Here is a 26,970-nt window from a genome sequence, read left to right as displayed (position 1 = left end):
AGTTGAATTTTGAAAAACTGGCACCTGATTCAGAGCTTTTAATTAAAAATTATAAGGATTGTTTTAATTTTGTTTTATGTAAAATTCCTCAGCCCTCTTGTTTTCTTTTAGAATGCACCTCATGTCCTGGAATTGAAACCTTTTTAAATAAAGTGTCAACTGCTTTAGAAGCTAATGAAATTAGTGAAATTATTTGTAGATCTTGGCAATCGACTGATAGGTGTACTCTGAAGAAAATGTTCTTTTACTCAGAAGATTTTATAGGAGAAATGTCCACTCAGTTTAAGAAACTTTTACCGCATCATTTTATTGCTAAGAGGCAGTCTGAGTACTTTCAGGAAAAAAAAAAAAATCTTCAAGACGGCGAAGTAATATTGCAGTGTGATTTTTCTGAAAACTATGCTTATGTTGCGCAGGATGCTGTGCAAGGATTTCATTATAATAATGATCAATGTACAGTACATCCTGCAGTTTTCTATTACAAGGAAGGGAATGAAATGAAGCACCGCAGTATTGTATTACTGTCAGACTGTACAACGCATGATACTGCAGCAGTTTACATATTACAGCAGACAGTAATACCGGAAATAAAGAAAGTATGCCCAAATGTCAAAAAAATGACGGGGCTAAACAGCACTACAAAAATCGGTACCAAATAATAAATTTAATAAACCACGAAAAAGAGTTTAATGTAAAGGCTGAGTGGCATTTCCATGCAACTGCTCATGGGAAAGGAGCATGCGATGGCGTTGGAGCAGTTTTAAAAATAGAAGCAACGCGTGCCAGTTTACAACGTAAACCTCAAGACGCCATTTTGAATGCCAAAGCTCTTTTTGATTGGGCAAAAGAGCACATTAAATCGATTCAATTTTTTATTTATTCAAAACAGCAACATGAAAAAATGAAACGTTCGCTAAACAAGAGATTTTCCGCGGCACCTTCTGTAACAAAAATCCAATCAGCACATTGTTTTATAGTTACACCACATAATAAACTCAACGTTTATAGGTACTCGAATAACCATGAACCACTCGCCATTATCCAATATTAATCAGCCGTTTTGAAATATAAAACCATTTAAAGAGAGTTACTATCAATCAGCCCTTTTCAGAGCTAATAAATTAATTAAAACACCAAAAAATAAACCTTTAATCAGCCCCTTTCAGGGCTAATAAAGTAGCTAAAACACCAAAAAATAAATCATCAATCAGCCCTTTTTAGGGCTATAAAGCAACATTGATTTGACATATTGGATCCGCCATTTTGAATTTGAAAAACTGATATCGGATTCGTCATTAGCGACCTCGAAAACCCCCGAGTAACAAATTTTAAGCAAATTAAAAAAAATTTCGAAAATATCCGCCATATTGGATCTGCCATTTTGAATTTTGAAAAACTGACATCGGATTCGTCATCAGCGACCTCGAAAACCCCCGAGTAACAAATTTTAAGCAAATTAAAAAAATTTTCGAAAATATCCGCCATATTGGATCCGCCATTTTGAATTTTGAAAAACTGACATCGGATTCGTCATCAGCGACCCCGAAAACCTCCAAGTGATGAGTTTCAAGCGAATCCAAAAAAATTTTCGAAAAATGTCCGCCATATTGGATCCGCCATTTTGAATTTTGAAAATCTGACATCGGATTCGTCATCAGCGACCCCGAAAACCCCCAAGTGATGAGTTTCAAGCGAATCCAAAAAAATTTTCGAAAAATGTCCGCCATATTGGATCCGCCATTTTGAATTTTGAAAATCTGATTTCAGATTCGTAATCAGCGACCCCAAAAACATTCAAATATATCATGAGTCATCATTTTTGAACCTATTTTTAAAAGTAATTGATAGATATATTTGCAAATTTTGGAATTTAGTGTCTTTGAGGTGACACAGTAATGACGCCATTTTGAATTTTCAAATTTGCCACTTTGCAATTGAAAGGGCATGAGTTTACGAGTATTTTGACATATTATATGATTATTTTCATCCCATAGAATTTTGGACAGAGCTTTGGTCCGGTTGACGTGGAACGCCCCACATATATATATGTATGCAAATACAAGTAAATACGTTTGTATGAATGAGTTTATATAGTAACTGGTAATGACACATACTAATAATTGCTATTTACCCACTTGAATGCACTTTTAATGCAGCAATATAAAAAGTGATCTCAACTTTTAATTGACCATCAATTGTTGAAAGTAGGTAATTAATTATGCCGTTTTCCACATTCGAAACTACTCGACTACTGGCTGCATATATACATATGTAGGTCGATGGACTCGTTCTTCCGAAGCTTCAAAGAATCAAAATCCAGCTATCCAAAGAAATCAAATATCTTGGAGACATCCTCGATAATAAACTCCTTTGGAGTAACACGTTTAATCAAAAACATCCAAAGCACCGACAGCCTTATGACAGTGCAAGGTTTTGTTTGGGAAAACTTGGGGTCTTTCTCCTAGCAAGATCCTATGGATCTACACAGCGATGGTAAGACCAATTATTACCTATGCATCACTGGTCTGGATGAGTGAACTCTCTCTAGTGCGAGTCAGGAAGACCTTATCGAGATTGCGACGGCATTAGGTGCTCTGGTTAGTCTACCACCACTTGAATCCTTCATCCAAGGAGAGGCCTTGAAGGCCATCGCACGCACCAGAAGGCCGAACAAATTAAGAGGTTTTTTGAGATTTTTAGTGTCTTATTATAAATTTTTTGGCTGAGAATGTGGAAGATGCCCTTTTTATTAATTGATTGATAATGGGCCTCTTCTTTTCGCCAAGCTTTAGAAAGTGGCGAATAGATGAAGCAACTGGTACAAATGCACATACATACATATGTCGACAATGCGGGAAGAGAGCTGCCTTACATTGCAGGTGTTGGTAAGACAGTAGTCTAATGAGCTATAGCCATACTCGTAGCGGCGAATCTTACTCGATAACTTTCGTCTCTACGACAGTCGGTTCTACGTTACCGAAACGAGCCGGATTTATATCCGGCCAAGGACTGTCACTCCAGCAGCATTCGCCGTATGTAATATGGGTAATGTTTATGCTGCTACAACAACAACTACAACTCGATAACTTTTTGTTGTCTTCGCATGCAAATTTTTCGTCAAGTTAATCGAGCATAGAGATAGTGAGCGGGGAAGTGGCGAATATAATAGGTCTAATGTTGGCTTTCTCGCTGAAATGCGGCATTTCTAGTATTTTTTTTAATGAAATTTTTATAAATCAGCTGGTGCGAAAAAGCGTTACCAATTAACAGAAATCAGTCAAAAAGATCGTTCACAGCAAAACCCATTTGCCGAACTGCCAACTAAAAATAGCGAAAGTGAAGTGAATACCCCTAATGACTATGCCCAAAATTAGCAATGTCTGCGTCTTATCAACCTATTAATCAGAAAACAACTTATATATTATGTACATGTACATATGTATGTATGTAAAAATCGCTCCATACTGGTAAATTAAAATCTTATCTTAGCTCACCAGTAGACGAATTCAATTTCTGTGGAAAACCTGGCATCTGTTATATCGTGAAACTATGACGAACTTGAGCATTCGTATGTTATTCGTAATAATACGTGACTTCAGGAAGGAACACTTGGCTTTGAGAACTAAATATTTACTTTGAATAATTTGACAAATGTTGACTGTGTAGATAAAAGAAACAAAGAAGCGATTAGGAATTACAATAAAAAATATAGCATGTATGCACCTATACATATGCAAAATCGAAGTAATTGAGCATCAGTAAACACTCGAAGTAGTGCCAAGCAATCGGCCGTTTGTTCGTTCGGGAAGTTATGCTATGACAACAGTGCCGCTGCTATTGGCGGTGAGTGTTTGGTGAGATAAGATAAACAAGCGGGCGTCATGTTTATCAAGAAAATACGAGCTCACACAAACAAATTACTCTTTTGGGTACTCATTTATTTTTATTAATATTTCGTAAGCAGCTAAACTGTTTGCCAAAATAATTTGGTTTTTTTTATTATGCTGCTTTTGTGAGAAGCTTTTTCATTTTTCATGGAAAAATGCTTTGGAAATTTGCCATGGCTGTGAAAAAACCGAAAGTTCTCTTCGAATTCATTTCTCTATACATGTATTGTTATTTTTTTATGTATGCAAATATTTCATAACAGTTGAAATTCAAATGTTTGGCGATTCGAACTTTTTGAAGTGAAACTTCTTAGGCGTCGATCAACGAGTGAGAATGGAGAGTAAAATTTCAAGGCCATGCAACGTTTTGGGCATTTTCGTTGCGCGAGGGAGAAAAAAGATATAACGTATAGGAAAAGTAGAGAGAGAGATATACCTTATATATATCTTATATATATATTTTTCCTGAGTTTTTCCTTGTGGTTGCTAATTTCTAGCGAGAAATAACACTGCCTACTTTTTGGCGCTTGTTTGTTGGTGCAAACTTGTAGGAAATATATTTTTGGTGCCTACTTTTTGGCGTTATATTTCCTTCGTGCCTACTGTTTGGGGCGTTTTTTGGTCCCATTTTTTTGGCGTTTTTTGGTGCCTACTTTTTGGCGCTTATTTTCGTTTCCTGGCTAGTGCTTGTGCGTACTATAAAGTGCTATCCATCCGGCGTGGGATTTATGGGTATTGCTTTGCGGTAATTTGTGACGTTGCTGCAGTCCTGGAATCGCTGCGTTTGTGCGGGTGATAAACGCTCGGAGTAGTGCGCGTTGTTGCCACGGTTTGTGTCCGGCGTTTACCTACACCGGTCGACCCTTCTCAGTTTTTTGTAAATTTTGTCTATTTGTACTCTCTGCAAATGTTGTTTATTTATTTAGATATATATTCTTTCTCTCTCTCTCATTCTCTCTCGGGTATCTCCCTCTTTCTTTGTCTGCCTTGAAAGTTTTACTTCTGTTATGTGTACTACGCTACACGCACTTTTTTTTTGTCCCCATTTGAGAATCACATTTTGAAAAGAATCACATTCAGAATAATTTTTCTCTAGTTGAGGTTGGCAATTTATGCCATAAAAATACTCCTTATGTTGGCAATACGTGGGTTGCTATTTATCTGACCTTGAGCCATCTGACATTTCTATTGCAAAGTTTATCATATTTTACCATAAACGTACCCAGAACGCTTTGATGTGCGAGCCATACAAAACGAAGAAAAGCCACGGTTTTGACCTGATAACTTTGGTATTTTAGAAATATTTTACTTGATCAAGTTAATCTCAAGCCTCAAGGATTATAGAATACATACTCAAGAAGGATTAAAGCAAGAGTGCGCCCATCGGAAAGTGCGTGAAATCGCATTGGTGTAGGTGCATGAGAGAAATGTGAAAATGCGAACAAGAACGCAAAAAAAAAGAATAAATTACACGAACAACGCTAGAATAAATTGCATTAGTGCGACGTCACACACACAGCAAAATTCTGTCCGATTCACTGAGAGCAAAGTAGCGGTACCACGATGCGGTACCACGATCGGTGCCAACTTATTATTCTCTTCATCGTGAGTACATACACATATTTACATATGTACATATATGTATTAATAGTGTGTCTCATAGGACACGTCCCAACTATAAGAGAGAGAGTTCTCGTATAGGCCCGGAGCAAAAAATGTTCTCTAATATTTAATTAACTTTTGAGTGGATTTGCCAGAAAAATTCCGTCAAAAACTAATATTTTCAAACCATCTCCGAAATCCCCTTACTACTTCGATAGTAAATTTTCACAATTTCGATGGATTGTGCAGCTGTGCATCTCATTGCCCATGACTTCCTATGGTGCACATGATGTTCATGTCAGATAGTTGTCAAACAACAACTTTGTATAAGCAACACAAAAACCAAAGGGCAAATTCCAAGTAGATGATAAACAAATAATATACAGTAGCCGCTCGTTTGCCTAAACTAATTCAAAATAATCTAAAATGGCTGATAAGTACATTGGGTACAAATTATGGGGTAGTGATTTTATACACATACATATATACAATAGTAAGTATGTACTTATTGTAAGTATTTACTGCTCAACTCATACTTTGTCAGATATGTAAAGGGAAAACTTGGTTTTAATAATACAATGGAGTCATGTTTGGTTTTGGGTCATAATCATTTTACCTTGAAAAAGGCACAAAACCGTACAGCTTTTAATGAACTCGAAGTCATGAGAAAGCTCTGTTTAAAGTGGATGCCGCGTTTGCTCGCTGTCGACCGAAAACAAGAAGTCAGAAGTCAATCAACACAATGGCAAAACTACATGAATTAAGGGGGTATTCTAGTCTAGAAATTTGAAAAAATCGAAATTTTTTTTTTTTCAAAATTCGATAGTCTAGGTATTCAAAAATATCTCCCTAAAAGGATTTTGCAAAATTCGAATTATTTTCGAAATTCGAATTTTTCGAATAGTGACGCGACAGCTAGACTGGTTTGAGCGGACGGCGAAATTCAAACGCGTTTTTCTCAAAACTCCTTTTGCTGAGGTGGTTGACACGATATCTGAAGTTCTATCTGACCGATCCCTTTGAAATTTGGTGAGAATCTTTTTCATACATCTCTTTATCACTGGAGCCTTGGATTTTGAAAAATTTTAATTTGAAGTATTTTTAAAAAATTCGTAAAGGTCAAAAAACAGGGGTAAAAAAAAATTTTTTTTTTCAAGTAGGCGCCATTTTGTGAATTTTTATTTTTTTTTTTCGGCCGAGGCTCAAGATGTAGCGACATCTTTACTAATTAAGAATTTTCTTTGTTTGTTCGATTTAGATCACTACAAGGGTTGGAATCATGTCAACCAGGGAGCACTGTTTGACTAGCAACCCCTACTTCACCGACCTGTCACTGGATGAATTTTTGACTTTTTTTTTTTTTTAATTTTTTTTATATACCTTAAACATCAATAAATATTATATAAAAAAATGGATAGTAAAAATGTTTTTAATTTTTTTTTTATCCTAGTTTGAAAAATACCCAAAAAGTAGGGCTCTAGACCAGAATACCCCCTTAAACTTCGAATTGCTCCCACATCCATCGTATTTGCTAGACTTGTTTCCCAGTGACAGTGATATCGATATCATCGGCCTTAACAACCGCGCTGTTAGTTCTCTCTTCTCCAAACTGGATAAAGCGGCAAAGCGAATGGGTCTGGTGGTGAACGAGGACAAAACGAAATACCTCCTGTCTTCAAACAAACAGTCGGCGCACTCGCGTATCGGCACCCACGTCACTGTAGACAGTTATAATTTCCAGCTTGTAAGAGACTTCGTTTATCTAGAAACCAGTAATAACACCTTGAAGTCCAACGGAGAATCTCTCTTGCAATTGCCACTTTGACTAAGTAGTAAAGTCCTCTCTCGACGAACAAAACTAACACTCTACAAGGCTCTGAGCATGCCCGTCCTAACGTATTGCGCAGAAGCTTGACGATGGCAACATCCGCGGAAGCGACGCTTGGAGCGTTTGAGAGAAAGACTCTGCGTAAGATTTTGCACGTTGGCAGTGGCGAATATCGCAAGCGATGGATCGATGCGCTGTACGAGCTTTACGACGACATAGACATAGCGCAGCGAATAAAGATCCAGCGGCTACGGGTCATATCGTCCGAATGGATACAAACGCTCCGGATCTGAAAGTATTCGATGCGGTACCAGCTGGTGGACTTGGCTTCACTTGGTGTGTCCGATTGGTGCCGGTTAGCACGAGAAAGAAACGACTGGCGCGCTTTGTTAAACTCGGCCAAAATCGCGTAAGCGGTTATCGCGCCAATTAAGAAGAAGAAGAAGTTTCCCAGTGACGATTGGCTGTTCGCAGACCTAAAAGAATATTCGCCGGTAAGAAATTTCGCTCAAATGAAGAGGTCGTCGCTGAAACTGAGGCATATTTTGAGGCGAAAGATAAATCGTTCTATAAAAGTGATATTGAAATATTAGAGCAGCGCTGGAATGATTTCTATATTTTTGATAGAAATTACGTTGATGAATACATCTAATTTTGAAAAAAATAAAACGAATTTTCTTTGTCAGGCCCTGGATTTTCAGTCCATGTGTTATATTTAGATTTGTTTGGTAAAACGAGAAAACAATAAATTCGATGACGCTTTCACGTTTTGGCAGTAAGCCACAAACGTGCCACTTCTGAACAGCTTTTCGAGGCATAGTCTAAACATACCAGTGGAAAGTAATTTTTGTGTATCTAGCAAAACTCTGGAAAGGAGGAGAGATGCACGACAGTTGACTATATGACTTGCAATCTATATATACATAACTAAACTTTCCGTTAAGAGAGTGCGTTTGTGAACGTGAGCAAAAACAAACAAAAAAAAAAAAAATAAACAAAATCTGAATGTGCATTAGTTATGAGATCGTCATCGGGATTGTGCCTGGTTGGGAGTCAATTTGTGTAACCTAAAATTGATTTATTTGTACTTCTTAATCACACGATATAAATAATAAAATTCAAAATGATGTAGTATTTACATGGTGCAGTTGTCGAACGATAGGTCCGCCACCAATGCCATCTACTCAAAATAGTTTGAAGTGGCTGTATAAAATAATTACCATAGTCGAAATACAGTTCTTAGATGATGGAAAGAGTAATGAGATGGCGCCTATCGTGGTACCGTTACTTTGCTCTCAGCGAATTTGACAATGAGTTACGTCGTATTAGCAGTAGTATGGCCAGATTACCATTTTCGTAACTTGGTTTAGCAATTTTTTTTTTTGTTATTTAGTCTCGGAGTTTTAGTTCTTTCTTCAATACATTTTTGTAGCCTATTTTAATTAAAATGTAATGTTTATAATTTTGTAAAATATATATATATATTTTTTTAAATTAGTTCAATAATTCACTCAGTTTCAGTTAGCTTTTTTTTAACATCTGGTCGCATTGCCCGCGATTCCGGTTATTGTTGGTGTTCTTCTCCTTTCAGCAGTCAAATCTCTCTCTTGCTACTACAGCGTTGCCTAGATTTGGATATAAAAACGCACTCAAGTGCCCATTTAAAGAAAATAAAATACCAAATTTCTATTGAATTATTTAAAGAACTTTGTATGCGGGACAAATTGTCTTAAAAATGTGCGTTTTTTTTTAATAAATGTGTTATGATTATGAACAATTTAATTTATGAGTTTGTTTTGTTAAGCGAAACTCTTTTATTAAGAGAAAGACTTTTTTGCTATATTTGAGGTTATGTAACTCTTTTTGTAAAAATGCCGTTATGGTTTCTCCAGTATTTTCTGATATTTTGTTGCTTATTTTAAGTATGAATACACCTCTTGATGCCCTATATCCCACTAAGGTTTGAGGATCGGACGAAACGATTACACCTCTTTGATTTTAATTGGCATTCAGTAAATTCCAACGCTTTTTAAAATGTGTAAAAAGGTTTTCAATGTTAAGAAGAGTTGAGAGAAGAAGATTTAATATTCTTGTATCTTGCACCTTCAAAGGAGAAAAAAATTAAATTTGCACTATAAAAATATTAAATTTTATAAGAACCAACAAATTTTCATTAACGCTATAATCTTCTCAGAGTGACCTTTTTCAACATTATTTTATTTAATAATACGGTTTTTTTTTAACTTATAGTTTCGGTAGCCTTAAATTAAAAATAAGAAACAAACCCCAAACTTAAAAATTTTCGCATTTTGATATATAAAAAAGCTCTAAATTTATTGCGAAGAGCAAATGGTTGGCAACACTGCACAACTCTGCCAATGTGACGTCACGCACTCTCTAATGAGCGCAATCTTGTTTCTATCATTCTTGAGTTCTTATTTGTTCCCATACAGGCATATATCGTTTCCTGCTCTTCATCAGGCTCTGTCTCACACCAACCATATGTTTCTCACCAATTTTAATACTTCAAGAAAGAACTCATTCCCTCTTCCAAACTTTTTATGCACAAAGCACATTTACCCACTTTTTTTTTTTTTTTTGTTTTTATGCAATAAAATTTTATTCTGAAATTCCACATCGCAATAAGAATCTAGCTTTATGACGACATAGACATAGCCCAGCGAATAAAGATCCAGCGGCTACGTTGGCTGGGTCATGTCGTCCGAATGGATACAAACGCTCCGGCTTTGAAAGAATTCGATGCGGTACCAGCTGGTAATAGTAGAGGAAGAGGAAGGCCTCCTCTGCGTTGGAAAGATCAGGTGGAGAAGGACTTGGCTTCACTTGGTGTGTCCAATTGGCGCCGGTTAGCACGAGAAAGAAACGACTGGCGCGCTTTGTTAAACTCGGCCAAAATCGCGTAAGCGGTTATAGCACCAATTAAGAAGAAGAAGAATAAGATTGTAAACAATAAAATATGTAAACGCATAAAATCACCTATTTTAGACACTTGTGTACCAAAGTGCATAAATCAGCTGTTCTACTGACATCACCTTGTACAGACTTGCCTTGCATGTGGTTAATGCACCAGATTATAATTTGAGATCGATCTCTTTTTCCCAAAGTACAGACTGCTGATAAAGGATTATTTGCGTAAACCCTTTTCCCATATTTCGTTTTCTGGTGGGAAAAAATGCATGTATTTTTCACGAAAAGTGCAATCGAATGCTCGCAGATTATATACATATTTCGTGATGAATGTTGCTGTTGTTGTAGCAGTATAAACATTCCCCATGCACATACGGGGAATGTTACTGAAGTATTAGTCCTTGACCGCATATATGTAAATCCGGGTCGTTCCGGTTACATAGAACCGACTGCTGTGAGAACGGTTGTTGTTGTAGTAGCATAAAAATTCCCCCTGCATATACGGGAAATGCTGCTGAAGGTGGGCAATTTTTGCTGGTTAAAATTTCTTCAGCACAAAATGAACGTCTCTCTTGCATCAAACCAAGGTGGATTTAATAAGGTGACAGCATTCACCCAGCTGAATTTTTCGCCGTAGGGATGGCTTACGTCAAAATGATATGCTTTGTTTGTATGTATTGGTATGTTTACATTCGTATGTTTACATTTGCTTGCTGATTTTGACATGATGCTAGCACCAAACGCAACAACAAATACATGTAGGGTTTTACTTATATGTGTTTGCTGTCACCTGTAATAAATTCGCCTTGCATCAAACTGTGCGCTCTCAATTTTTGAATGCTGAATATTTTTACTACTTGCACAAATTAGGAATAAATATTACACCTAATTCTTCATTTAAACGTTGATTATTTAAACAGCACTTTCAATAAAATTACTAAGTTATTTTTGTACCGTAGCTATTTCTATTCGTATCAATTTTAATGGCCTCATGAATATTACCTCTTTGTTCCTATTGTCAATAATTAAAGTTTTAAAGGATTCTTGAATTATTATTTATATTTGTTATATTAATCTATGAAATAAAAATCACGTAAAATTTAGTATCTGAAGAATATTTAAATAACTTGTATTTTCCGTATTAACATACATACATACACATTTTCTAATGATCATACATACAGTCAGCGTCAAAATGATAGCACAATCACAAAAAAACTAAAAATTGCTTCAATATGTTTGTATTCCTTTTGTTATTCTTTTTGTTTTGCAATGTAAGAGTTAAATGTGTCCACTTGATCATTTTGAGCGGCATAGCGGTAAATATTTTTTAGTTAAACTATTTAAATATTTTTTAGTTAAACTACCGTTAAAAATGTGTGAAATCGGTGCATCAAAATGATAGCACATTTTCACAAAATAATTGGTAGGTATTAATGGACAGTCGTTAAATGTGGACAATAATTTTGTTTCACAAAAAAACGTGTTTATTTTGTACAATAAAGATAAAAATAACATTTATTGATAACAATGGGGCGAAGAACGCAGCTTAACAGTGCAGAAGTGAAAGTGGCTCTAAATTTGCATAAAAACAAAGCAAAAATAAGTGAAATTGCAAAACAATTAAATAGAAGTCGTAATGTAATTTCAAATTTATTAAAAGATCCCGAGAATTATGGAAAAGCTCATTCCGGAGGCCGCCCAAAATCAATTACGACTAGACAAGAGCGAGCGATTTTGCATCCAATTCTGACCTCACTGCCAAGAAAATTGCAGTAGCAGCTGGTGTTGAAACACGTGTACGTAATGTACAAAGATTTTTGCAAAAATCTGAAACTATCTAACGCAAAAAACTTCAAAGGAAGCCACCACTAACAGCGACGCATCGGCAAGAAAGATTACAATTTGCAGAAGAGCACATTAAGTGCAATAAACGTTGGCGGCATGTTATGTTCTGACGAAAAAAAGTTCAATTTAGATGGACCGGATGGTTGGGTTTACTTGACTTGCGGAAGGAGCCTAAGGTTTTGAGCCGTCGCCAACATGGAGGAGGATGTGTCATGCTATGGGCCGGGATTGGTTATCGTGGAAGGAGTGAAATTAAATTTGTACCTTCAAGAATGAACAGCAGAGACTACATAAATCTGATTGGCAACGAAGTGGTAAACTGTGGCCATCATGTTACAAAAGGTTCCCTAATTTTCCAGCAGGATAACGCAGATGTGCATACAGCAAAAATTGTAAAACAATTTTTCAACGAAAAAAACATTAATATTTTGAAGTGGTTCTCCCGATCTCCTGACCTAAACATATTGGAAAATTGTTGGGGATCTCTTGCGAGAAAGGTTTACTCCGAAAATCGTCAGTATGAAAGTATTGACGAACTTAAAAGCAGCATTTTAGCACAGTGGGACGAGATTCCGCAAAAGTATATTAAGAAACTATTTAAATCACTTCCAAATCGCATGACTGAAGTTATAAAGAAAAATGGAGGGTCTACTCATTATTAGAATAAGTTTTTTTCTTTATTTATTATTGTTATGTGTTTAAAACTCACTGATTCCATAAATGTGCTATATTTTTGACGCAGTACGAAAATATTTTTTTCACTTTAATGAAGAGCTACTAATTTTGGTTGTCCATAAATACTGTTTTTAAATATATTATTACATATACATATATTGGAACTGTATGAATCTAAATTTATCATTCGTAACATATGTAAAATTAAAAATAAAAAATCAAATGTGCTATCATTTTGACGCTGACTGTATGTATGTATGTATGTACATATGTATGCATGCATAGCTAAGTTTTTAATAAATATTTGACATAAACTCGTTCTGAATCCAGTATTTTTTCCCTCCTCCATATTCATATGTATGTACATACATATGTACATAAATAACTGGTGTATTTTACAAAACAATGAGTCAGAATGTGTAAATTTTTCGCATTGCAAACCTCTTTTGGTAGTATCATTCAATCTTCTAACTAACTAAATAAGCAAAACCTTCATCCGAGTTTTTAAAAAATAGTATTCCAACATAAATACATACATATGAACATATAAAATATCTAATTTAATACCTTGATTGAAGCAACTAAAAAAATATGTTCTATTATACATATGTACATAAATATTTCGCCTTAGCCATTATGAAGTAGAAATCAATTCCACAAGTTTATTGTTTTTTTTTTTCAATAAAGCTAACGAGCTGTGACAACATGTTTTTCTCTTTTCTATATTTTGCAAAAACGTCATTAGCATATCTCACCCCTGAGAAATCTATTTGCGAAATGTGTACGTATGTATGTATAGGTACATATTTGCCTGTTTATTTTCTTTGAAACTAAAATTATTGCTAACACTCAAATTGTGCACAGTGCCGGGCCAGCAGTTCTCTCACACTCACCATCCAAGCTGTTTAGGAGAATTTTTGGGAGCATGTAAAGTGTGTGTGTGCATATATAGGGTTTTCTATAAGGGATAACCTGATGTGGCAGCCGGGCTATTATGGCGCCGTCTGACAGAACTGTTATCTATGTTTAGTCACCGAAGCCAAATTACAATCGCACGTTCCCACGACAATCGGTTCTACGTAATCGGAACGACCCGGATTTATATCTAGCCAAGAACTATTACTTCAGCAGCATTCCCCGTATGTGCATGGAGAATGTTAATGCGGCTACAACAACAACAACAATCATCGCAATTTTCAGGAGTAAACAGCAAATCATACAATTTCATTATAAATGATTTAATGGTACAATTTTATATCGGAGTGTTTACACCCTATTAGACTTTTTCTTGTAGGATTTTCCGAAGTCACAGGTGTATGCCAATAGGCCGCAATCGACCGATGCCTCCGAGAATCATTAAAAATTGAATCTCTTACAGCCCTTCAATCGATTCTTCTATTGAATTAATACCTTACAAACAGCTTGCTTAATTTTATTTCGACTTGCCCTTATTGGAATACCCTACATATATATACTTGCATACGTAATAGGAAATCCCATTGACTGCAAATTTGTTATGTACATATTTGTAGCCATTAATACCCTGCAGGGAAATCTCCTTGTGTCGAACTGGTGCCCTTCCATTGAATTTAAAAGCGTGACTAGTTCGCGTTTCGTTTACTGATCCACACATTTTCAAGAAAATATTTAAATAATAAGCAGCTCTACTTTTTCATGCAGTCTTTAAGGGGGAACACCACTGTGATTTTTCAAAAAAATCTATTTTTTTTTTGCATTTTCTTAAAGTAATATAGATATATTCAAAAATATTCAAAAAAAAAATTTATCTTAAAATCTTGAAAATTGACGAAGTTATACCGAATACAATAAGTGCAGGTAGTGAAAGTGAAGTGCCGCCAATGAAAACGTTTTCTCAAAACGACTTTTCTGAACACGGTAGCCTCAATTTCTCGAAGACTTATGAACCGATTTTAATTTTTTTTTAATTTTTGTACATGTATTGGCTACAGTCGTACATAGCCGCCGTTTCCAAAAATTAATATCTTTTCAAGCCTTTCGAAAACAAAAAAGGGTAAAACCACAAACTCATTTTTCAAACCTCCACCATTTTCTCAAAAAAAAATAAAATTAAAATAAAAAACAAACGCCACGAACGACGATAGCCATTGATGTATAGATTAAGAATTTTTTTGGTTTTTTGCTTTCAGATGATTTTTCACCGCTGTATCGTAGCCACCAGGGTGCATCAGTTTTTTATGACTTCATCGCATTAATATTAATAACAATTATAATTTTTAATATTTCTTAATAAAAATGTGTGCCTGTATAGTTGAGTATATGTTAAATAAATTATAATTTGTCCGATTCTCAAATAATCGTCCCTACTTATAAAAAAAATTCATGTAAATCACTTAATTTTCACGCGTTCACAGTGGTGTTCCCCCTTAAGAGTGTTCCATTGAGCATTCCCACGACAGTCGGTTCTATGTAAGCGGAACGACCCGGATTTATATCCGGCCAAGGACTGTCACTTCAGCAGCATTCCTCGTATGTGCATGTCATGTTTATACAACAAGAACAACAACTGTTCCATTAAGTTCACCTTTTTGAAATATATCTTGAGTCAGCACAATAGTTTTCCAGTCTCTCCAGTTAGAGGTGAGCGAGAGGCTCAAGACCTACATTAGAAAATTTCCGTAGAATTTGGATGCATGGGTTCTGAAAGCCTTTTCTCATATCAGGATTCCCATTCACTTGCAGCGCATGCGTCATGAAAAAATATATGCCATATTTTCAATAAAAAGTACTTATCCGCACTTCGAGTGCTCCTGACTGGGGAGCTTTTGTGGTGTTTTCATATTTTCATATATAATATAATACATTTTAAATATATATTTGCGCATCAAAAAATTCTTAGAATTTTTCTGTGCAATCAATGTTGCTTGCAATAAAACTCTCTTCGTACCCACAATGTAAACATGTGCATACATATATACGTATGTATGTAGCGGTGGCGAATCAGCACTGGAAAAAAGATACTTGGTGCTAATTTATAGATTCTATAAAGGCGATAGAAGATGATGACAAACATATTGACTTAGAAAATTAATATAAAAACTTATAGCTGCTTTGGATATTAGGGCAGGTTGAAACATTTGGGACAAATTTGTACTATTCACCAAAATAACTTAATAAAGAAAATTGAAGCGACAAATCTGTTGTATTATTTTTTTTTAGTTCTTAGGGATTGAAGGCGATTTTTGGCGTTTGTGGTTTGTGGCAAGAGCAAACTCTTCTTGCAAGAAATATTACGCTTTCATGGTTTTTAAATCTAAAGAGAACTAAGAGAAATTCTCGTATATTGGTCACCATTGAAATGTTATTTCGAATGTGTAAGCATAAGCATACATCCACGTTGATTGATATGTGTAATTAGCCCCTAAGCCATAGTTCTTAGTTAACTTAAAAATATGTTCACACCTTAAGTTAAGTGTTTAAACCTTAAGTATTGTTTGTTTTGTTCAAGAGCGTGACTAACATCCATTTTTAAAAACGAATAAAAGCACAGATTGGACTTGACTACGAACCAGGTTGGGTGTGCATTTTTATATCGAGTGTGGCAAACTCAAAGGCAATGGAGAAAAGGAAAAATAAATTGTTTCACCAAATGAGAAAATAAAGTAGGCTATGAGGATTTTTCAAAAGAATTAGGACTAAATTACCTGTGCGACTACCGGACTACCATAGCGTCTACCAGGCAGACCTCTTAACCATAAAGGAGGTAACTGTGTACCTTAACACACGCGCCGTAACAAAAACTACGATAAAAAATTTCGCGGATAGCTAGGCGGCCATCAAATCAGACTAAGATCTAAGGTTGCTCAGGAATGCCTAGCAGCTCTAAATGGTATTAGCACCGTCTTTAAGGGGTTATATAGTTTACAGTTAGAATTTTCAAAAAATCGTTTTTTTTTTCTAAATGTATATACATATAGGGTTTTTCAGTAAGAGCGCTTCAACTTTTGAACTTTTTTGAATAAAACACAAACGGTTTGACTTTTTTAACTAATTTTTTTTTATTATCGAGTTTGAACATATACATTTAAGTATGAAATTCGATTTCTTTTGCATGACCACCGCGTGCACGTTTTACGAAGTCCAATCGTTGAACCCAATTTTCGACCACTCTTTTGCATAAATCGGCCGAAATTCCAGCAATTTCGCGTTCAATATTGGCTCTGAGCTCACAAATCGTCGCCGGCTTGTTACTGTAGACCAATGACTTCACACAACCCCAAAACGGGACAACTTGTTAAATGGATTACAGAACGATTATTTTCATAAAAAATTTGCACGACTTGCAATCGTTGCTCAAGTGTGTAGCGTTCCATGATGAAATGTATACTAATGAAGTTTACAAATGACAAGCGAAAAATAAAAAATATTGCGTCGTTCGCCCTCCCTATCGGAAAAAAGTTGAAGCGCACCTATTGAACAACCCTATATATTTAAGAATACACACATAAAATTTAATATCGTTCCGTTGAATATTTTTGAAGTTACACGCAAATTTGAAAAGGCGTTTCAGAGTGCTTAAAAGTACAAGAGCGGAGCGGCAGCGCGTTTTTCTCAAAATGGTGTTTTCAAAGTCGGTGACCAACATTACTCGAAAACGGCTTAACAGATTAGTCTCAAATTTTAACACGAGCTTCTTAAATATATTTTTTAGTAATTAATCGAAAATTTTTGCTCACAGCATTTTTTTTATAAACAATTTTAGGCCGCAATTTTGGCCAAAAATCGATTTTTTTACAAACCACCGTTTTGTCAAAAAATGTATTTTGCTTATTTCTTCGATTAATTACTAGATTTAACATTATTTTAAGGAAATCAGTTTGTTTTTTTAACTTCAGAGGATCCAATTCAGAGATATAGTGGTCACCGCAAAACGTCTTTATTGAGAGGAGCTCCCGGAGATCAGTTGTAGCTCCTTTCCAAATAAATATTTTTACTAATAGTAAGTCTTAAAATACAATTAAAAGATAACATTAATATGTGTACACATTCTTAGATCAATAAATTTCAAAGTTTTCTCAGAAAAAATTCTGGAAAACTCGCTTTTTTTCGCCTTCTAACTGTATATAAGCCCTTAAGGGCAGTCTCATATGGGTTCCGGAGCATAGAGATATTGGAGGAAATTGCAAGGCCGATAAGATAGCTAGAAAGGGTACTAATCTTCCACTGCTTGAAAATAGAGGCAAAATTTGAATGCCTATGGCAACTTGCAAATTAGAGATAAAAAATAATATTCTCCAGGAGGCCCATTGGTCACGGAGAGAAGAAACTACTTGTGTTACAACCAGGCTAATTTGGACGCAAATAGATAAGAAAAGGTCGGGAGAATTGCTCAACTTCTCAAGAGAGAACATCTCGAAAGTCATGGCTTGTGTCACCGGTCATTAGCTGTTAGGTTGGCACTCTTCTAGGCTAGCAGTATTTTCCCATGAATACTGCTGAAGTTATAGAGACGAGGAAGAAACTGTAGAATACTTCCTCCAGTCCAGTCTTAGCTGGGAGGAGAACAAGGTTTTTAGGAAACCCCTCGTTTGACTCTTTTACGAATCTATCCGGCTTTGGCAAAAAGCCTTTGCTACGCTTCATAAGAGCGTCTAAATGGTTCCAATGATGAACAAACGCTGAGATTTCCTTGTTACTCAGTGGTATCACAACGAACCCTTGTGGTCTAAGTGAGTTGGCTATTCTAAAGCGACTGCCACAAAAAACTAACCTAACATCTTACGAAGAATTAGAGCACTAAGGATCGGATTTGATTTTACTTTTTGGAGAACCTAACGCATTTCACATCCACACTTTGGGTAAATGCGGGTATCTCGATAACGACGTAATAAAAATAAACCCCGCCGTCTTTTGTTTAATGTTGGGATTTCATTTCTGTTCGTTTATCTGATGTCACAGGCTATAAACCTCCATTCCAAATTCCGAAAATTTATAGCCAGCTAATTAAATTTTATTAAACTGTGCGTGGCTATATAAAGTTCGATACGGACCGATTTTAGCTCTCCCTACTTGGTTTTTTTTTTTTTTGTCTTTTTGTTTTGTCTTTTTTTTGTTTATTTATTTATTTTTTTTTTGCATGTAGACCGAACCGGCTTAATATATGTAAATAAATACATACTAATACATTCATTAAAGGTGATGACAATAGACCAACAACAACGTTTTATACATTAGAATGTCACGACAGAAGAAAATATAAAAGAAAAAGACGAACTGGGTTCAAGCGCCGACATTCATTTGAAGTTAAAAGCATACGAATTGAAGGCTTTTCCTTATTTCATTTTGCGCTAACATCCGCATGTATACGGCGAAAGAACGAGAAACAAATCAGCCGGTCTGCTCCTATAACCTTCCATAGATTCGGCATGGCTTTTGCATAGAAATCGATCTGACCTAATGTACGTTCGCATGCGGCGGAATTGTTTGATATTTTTTTCATATTAAGACTCGTCTTAATGTATGGTATTTACATGCGAATTAATTTATATATGAACGTACTTACAATGTATATGTGTATGTATGTATGTACGTATGTTTGTCTGTATGTAATATAGTTACAACTCAATTTCGCTTCATAAAAGTACTCAGTGATTTCGTGTTAGCTGAACATTTTGAACACTAACGTGCGCGAAGTCAAAGTGAATTTGCAGCTGAAAGAGATCACGTGCATGTCTCATTACAGATCAATGTTAATGACAATGAATAAATTTGTAATCTAGCGACAGATGTCGGTGCGGATGTGTGTATTTGTAAACTCGTATTTTGTTACAGTTTATAGAAACTAGTTTGACAGCTTTAATTGACTTCATAATTTTTACGGTTTTGCTCATCTTATTAAAATTTACATCGCAACTGGAGATCAGATACATGAATAAATCGACACTAAGTTTGTATGTAAATACTTACCTTTTTACATCCTGAAATAGGCCTACTATTGCGAGTCTTAATTATTCAAAAGCGTGGCTTAAATTAAAAACAGTAACAATTTTTTTTAAATAAAATTACAACAACTCAATGAGATGTTCAGTACTCTGCTGCTGTTGCCTTGTAATTTGCATCAGGTTATGTGAAATTAATTTCACGTTGCGTTGTTGGATACACTATGGTTGGTCCAATCTTATACATGCACATGCCCCAGAAAGTCTGCGTTCACCCTACAATAACTTTTTAGCGAATGAAACACACAACCTGATTTAATATTGTAATTTTTATAAATTTGTATATATTGACATATGTTTATTATATGTTTAAGTTTCAAAAACAAAAATAAATTTCAAGATTCCTCACATAAGTTTTTAGATAGCGGTGAATAGTAACAAGTAAATAAAGCGACCATAAAGTCTGCGTTCAGTCTTAAAGTCTAATACAAAAACATGATATGCTATATACAAATATTAAATCTAATATTTAGTTGAATATACACGTTGCTTCAGTGAGGTGCCCGTTATTTACCAATTTGATTATTTTTCTTGCTACGATCATTTTTTTATATAAACGTCAGAATTTTGCTATAACAGTAATAATTTTGCTGCAAAAGTGAAAAAGTCTGAAATTTACACACAGTTAAACTTTAACTTCGATTAACTTTTAAAGGAGTCAATTTATCGAAAAATTACATGAGGTCTTTTTTGTAGAGAGTTAAAATTGCCATCAGAATATGTGTTTTTCATAGCTGTAAACTAGCATACTAGAGAAAAAAAAGTTTATTCCAAAAAGTACCAAAATCCCATGTTATGTAATATACATGGGAAATATATCGTGTTTGGGGCAAGATTTATTCTGAATATTAAGAGCTGATTTTGATCTGATAATTTTTCTTAGACGGAAAACTAAAAGTTTAGGGGGCGTCGCAAGAAAAATAATCAAATTGCTAAATAACGGACACCCTATTGCTTCAGGACTTCACCCAGCCTATTTGGCATTGAACTTACTAGTTTCTCTGTTTCCTCTGCTGTTATCTTCCTCCATTCTGCCTGCATGACACTCCGCAAAACCTCTTTACTAGTAATCACTTGCTGACGAATTCTTTTTTCCAATAGATCCCACAGATGCCCGATGGGGTTAAGATCTGGGGACTGTGGCGGTGTTTTAAGCTGTTTTAGAGCGTTGTACAAGACCCAAAGCTTAACGATCTCGGCTGTGTGCTTCGGGTCGTTATCTTGTTGAAACCAAAATGTTCTTGATAAGCCGAGATTTTCTGCACTTTGCTTTAAATTCCGTTTTAGTATGTTCAAGTATCTTAATTTATCCATCGTCGAATCAATAAATTCTAACTGACCCACCCCATTTGCCACCATGCAGCCCCAAACCATAACCCCGCCACCTCCGTGCTTAACCGTGCCAACAAGATTTTGCTTTTCAAGAGCAGTTCCAGGTTTTCGCCAAACAATTTGACGGCCTTTTATTCCGAATATACAAAATTTACTTTCGTCTGGAAATATCGCTTTTTTCCAGACCTCGGGAGGCTTATTTATGTACACATTAGCAAACTGAATGCGTTTACGTCTGTTCACAAGAGAAATGAAAGCTTTTCTTCAGGCGACTCTACCATGCTCTCCAGCTTTTTTGACAGTTTCAGCGCAAATACTTTTTTTAAATGTTTGATTTATGTTTTCAACTAATTTTGAGGATGTAATCCGGGGGTTAACCTTTGCCAAGTTGATTGTAGAACGCTCTTCCCGGGTCGATAATTTTTTCGGAAGCCTTGACCTGGGCTTAGATGTTCTTTAATTATCTCCAGTTATAAATAAAATATTCAACTAAGCTTTGTTAACACTCAGTCGAAGTAATGCGCAATTTTCCCGTTATCTAAAAAGTGAAGTGGGGAGTCTTGTTTTTTTTTTTGCCCTTAAAAGCTGGGAATGTAGTGAATAAACAAATTGTAAAGATTTCAATTTAATCATAATATTCTATTTTGTTTTTAATACATTTAAGAAGGCTATTCGGGTGAACGCAGACTTTGTGGGGCATGTGTATGTATGTACATTTACGTTTTATTTATTTTCGTATCGAATAATACTCCAAGATCCTTAAACTCTGTTACACTTCGTAGTGCCTTATTAGAAATGGTGTAGGATGAGTTAAAAATATACTGACGCCTCGAGAATGTCAAATGAAAACATGCTTTAATATTCAAAGACAGACACGAACGCATGCACCAACGATGAAAATTGTTCAAGTCCATTGTCCATTCCCATGGCAGCCGGTTCTACGTTACCTTAAGACCTGTTCAGGCCTTAAGACCCATAGGGAGTGGTCGACACGGTAAGTGGCCTCGTGTTTCTCCCGCTGCCAGGCGATGTTGTTGTTGTTTTAACCCTCTGCGACTGACGTGATTTAATTTTCACAATTCCACTGACATGGTAGTATATTAAACACCATTTCGACGACTTGCCTTTACCAAGTTCCGGCTTGTAAAGTTGGTGAAACTATTTTAATTTGTTGCTTAAAGACTTATATTTTTATTTATTAACATATTTATTGAATTTAGAATGGCAGTTTACGTTAAACAGGTTTTGTTCTCATTTTACAAAATAAACCTTAAAACTTATATCTATACAAAAACAACGAAAAATATTCCATATTTTTTTTTTTCAACAAATATTTTACATTTACTTTTGTTTAAACTTAAACTCAACGATATATTAAGAAAAAGATAAAATCAGTGCTTAAGTTAGAAATTATTTTATATTGAACATTAGTTAAAAATTCGTCCTCCAAAAGTTTTGTATTAAAACAAAAACAATATTCCATTCATTCATTCATTCATTAAAAAAAAATTTTGTATTCTATATTAAGCTTAAACTTATCAGTCTAGTAAAAAGAGATCATATGAATCGTGTAATAAAAAGTTACAAATTTTGTTGGATGGTCTCACAAAGTGTCTTAGAGTTTTGGAAGCAAATTGGTTTTAAGCGATTGCAGCAACAATATTTAGTTACTCTTTTTTTTTTGGCGGACAAATAGTGCAAAGTTTTCTTCCACTCGATGAGTTATATCGAATGGTTGGTGGGGGAGGGGGAAGATCTTTACCGAGAACCCTGCTTATCGTCATTCTTAGTTCTCTTATCAATCTTTCATTAAACACCCGAAATTTCATGTGATCTAACGCCAATTCTCTTGCCAGATTGAGTAAAAAAGTTTTTCTTCTCATTTTATCAACACTATCTGAACACATTTGATTCAAAACAAAGCAATTTATAAAAATCATATCTATTAGTCTTTCGAAAACTGCCATAGGCCGACGAGTTTTACGGCTGCTTTAATATATCGAACATTTTTTGTCAACTTCGTCGACTCCTCCTTTGGTATGGTTGCAATCTGCTATCATAACTGGTTTTTTTGTGTCAGCATCCATTTCTTGATTGTAAGTACTTTGTTGTTCAGCGATGGACCTGGCTTGACTTGAAACAATAAGCTCTTTATCTGTTTTATCATTTGAAACTTCATCGTTTTCTAAAAGTTCAGTTTCTGGCTGAAATTTGGGGTCAGTGCCTTCGTCATCAAAATCGCTGAACTCATGCTCGGTTTCTTCCTCCAATCACTTTTGTATCTGCTCGTCACGGCTTTTCAAAGTTCCAGATGATGTTCCCTTGGAAGAGTGTATCCTCTGATTTGTATTTAACTGCTCCATCAAATCAAAACTGAAAAAAATTTAAGGTAATGAAACAATTTCACTGATACGTTGATCAGGAGACACTACGAAAATATAACAAAAATACTGAGGTGATTGTTTCTCAGACACCTACGTCAATACTGATATGGTTGACTTCTAGACACTTTTTCACACACACCGACGCGTGCGCTCACTTCAACTGCCTTTTGTACACTAACGTACTCATGAGAACGTAATAAGAATAATAAAAATTTGAGATTATGTGCTTATAAAAGAATGGAGAAAAATAGTGTTTTGTAATATTTAGCCTCTGTTATATACCACGTCAGTTGTAGAGGGTTAACAGTAATAGCAGCCCCTTCAGTGTAGGGTATATCATCGGTTGTTTTCGTCTGGCTCATCTAAAGGTAGGCCCAGGAAACATGCTGTTTCGACGGGTTGGATCCAGAGGGAGAGGGGTGATAGATGAGTAGGTTTTAAAGGGCTTGTGAAAAGGTGGTTAGTATCGTGCGAGGTATCTTCACATGCCGGACATATGTTTGGTATGTCGTGGTCAATTCTGGATAAGTAGGAGTTTAACCTGCTACAGTACCCAGAACGCAATTGTGCCAGTGTTACGCGTGCCTCACGGGTAAGCTGGAGCTCTTCATCTGCTATAGGTGGTGGTTGGACTCCGATTACGGCGTTCACTGGACGGGAGCTTAAGCAAGTGATGACGGTCTCCCGGCGAATGTCGTTTAATGGCTGTCTAAACACTGTCTGGCCCAGTAGATTTCTGTCAGTTTTGTCCTGGATCTCGTCGGCGTAGTTTAAAAGGTGTCTCCTGACGTACCTAGGAGGCAGCTCTGGCTCAAGCAGGTGTCTGCAAGGGTGAAACCTGCGGTAGTACCCTAACAGGAACTGCTTGCTGAGCAGTTTGTTGTGCTGCCAGGTGTCTAATGCAGCAACGGCTACCACATCCCCTGATAGGCCGGCACTACCAACCGCCACCACAAACGCAACACAACACAACTCCCCCAACATAGCCCATCGCCATCCCTCCTGCTTCAACCCCAGTGCGGGGACAAACCAGCAGCTCTTGGTCCCCTGCGCAGTCTGCTTCGTGCGATCAGATCAGAATACCTCGTAACCTTGGTGTCCTTTCACCCTTTCTGTTCCAACTTCTATATATCGAAGTTCCCCCAGCCACCAGAGGGAGTCTCCCTGGTCTCATACGCTGACGATTGCACAATAATGGCGTCGGGCAATGGGCATTGATGGCCTGTGCGTCAAAGTGAACATCTACCTCACCGATATTTCTCGCTTTTTTACTGCGAGGAATCTCCAACTTTCCGCCACAAACTCGACGGCGACCCTCTTTCTATCACCTGGACAAAGGAAGTCAAGCTGCAACTCAAGGTAAAAGTTGACGACACACCAATTCCGACTGGTAACAATCTCAAAATTTTGGGTGTAACCATTGAAAGTTTGCTCTCCTTCTCTGCGCACACAACCGCAATTGCCACTAAAGTCAAAAATCGCAACTAGGTCCTCTAATCGCTTGCCGGTAGTATTTGGGGCAAAGACCGACTGCTACCGACTTTCAAGGCAATAGGCCGACCGGTTCTAAACTATGCTGCGCCTGTCTGGTCGCCTAGAACTAGTGACATGCAGTGGATAAAGGTCCAAACTTGCCAAAACACTGCTATTCGGACAGGGACGGGTTGCCTCTTCATGCCCCCTCTTCAACACCTTCACAACGAGGCACAGATGCTCCCGGTAAAGGAGCACAACAAACTACTCAGCAAATAGTTTCTGCTTAGGTGCTACCGCCGGTCTCACCCATGCAGACACCTGCTTGAGCCAGAGCCGCCTCCCAGACACGTCAGGAGACACCTTTTCAATTACGCCGACAAGATCCCGGACAAAACGAACAGACCATTAATTAATCGCAGCATGATCGAGCTAATGATGCACTCGTGACTTGAATAAGTTGAGAATATTTGAATCCTGGCCTGCTAGGTCTAGCCCCGAAAGTCCCGGTGGTTGACCAATGCAAAATAATGGGAAATGTAAATCATTTTATTTAAACAGAATTATTTTGCTGAACTTTTTATTTATCCACTTATGTAGGGCAGTCGGCTCTGACTATGGGCAATGTTCATGCTCGTACAAAAACAAAAACTGTTAGTTACGCCGATGCTACAATGCCCGCCTATTGAAAAGCCCCGCTGCGACCTTCCTGGATGAATTGAGTGTACATCCGCCATTTTAAATGATGAAAATAAAAACAAAATTTTAAATTATTTTAATGTATAAATAAATTGTAGGCCAATTTTGAAAAAAATATATTGACTTCTTCATTTTAAATAATTTTAATGAAAATCAGGGAAAATATGGCCGTTTAAAGGTATCTGTCCCCTTAACCTGTTTGTATACTGCAGTTGTCATTGTGCAGATTCATAAGTAAAAACATTCTCAGCTGATTGTCAAAAAATGCTTACAGCTGAGATCACCTGATTCCAAAATGCTCTTTTATGTAAAACTTTTGCATAAAAAATGATTAAATTGCATATAAAATAAATAAGAAATATATTAAAATATTTGTTATTGTAAAGCCAATATGTCAAAGATATCATTTTTTTTTTAATTTTCTATATTTATAATAATTCTAATTTGGCATAGCAACCCCTGCAATATGCTCAAGCAAAATATCAAAGTACTTACACCATCACAAACTTGACTGCCTGTCAAACTCACGCCAAAGGTGCCTGCCAAAAAAATTGGGAGAAGAAGAGTATTGTACCGGTATTTTTGTACGACTTTTGTAGAATTAAAATGCAAAAATTATAAATTTTCCGATAGGGTGATGAATTTTGTGCCACCCTGTACCAGTTAGGGCAGCTTTTTGGTGCTAATTAAGCTGTGGTACATCTTTTGAACTAAGTTTAAGCCAGAAAAAATGGACATTCAAACTTTAACTGGAGTAATTGGCCTTAGTCAATCACTTTTATATAGGTATATGTATATATAATTCACCCGTACACCCTTTTTGGGTGTTTGGCCGAGCTCCTCCTCCTATTTGTGGTGTGCGTCTTGATGTTGATGTCTTGCAGATATTTTTATGAGGGGCTTTTTCATGGCAGAAATACACTCGGAGGTTTGCCGAGGGGCGACCGCTATTAGAAAAATGTTTTTTTTTTTGCTTTCACCGAGATTCGAACCAACGTTCTCTCTGTGAATTCCGAATGGTAATCACGCACCAACCCATTCGCCTACGGCGGCCGCTAGTCAATCACTTTTACAAACAGAAAAAAATTCATGTGGAACGAAATGTAGTGCCACCGCCAAAATTTAGTATAAGCACTTAATATATGTATATGAGATAATGTAAAGAGTTTTCCAATAAAAAATGTTATTGGTGAATGGATTGCGCTATCGAGAGATGATTAACGATTTTTTATGGCCGGAATTGGATGGTATTGATCTGGACAACGTTCAGTTTCAACAAGACGGCGCTACGTGCCACACATTCGTGAGGCTATGGACAATTTCATGAAAAGGATATT

General features: G+C 36.2%; 1 protein-coding gene across 2 annotated transcripts in view; it reads left to right on the top strand.

Moving 5' to 3' along the window:
- LOC129236335 (segmentation protein cap'n'collar) overlaps positions 1-26,970 on the top strand; it is a 255,187-nt gene that overhangs the window by 6,631 nt on the left and 221,586 nt on the right. The window lies entirely within an intron of this gene.

This window comes from Anastrepha obliqua, chromosome 1 (assembly GCF_027943255.1).
Source record: "Anastrepha obliqua isolate idAnaObli1 chromosome 1, idAnaObli1_1.0, whole genome shotgun sequence".
In the NCBI taxonomy this organism is placed as follows: Eukaryota; Metazoa; Arthropoda; class Insecta; order Diptera; family Tephritidae; genus Anastrepha; species Anastrepha obliqua.
This window is presented reverse-complemented; position numbering and strand designations above follow the sequence as displayed.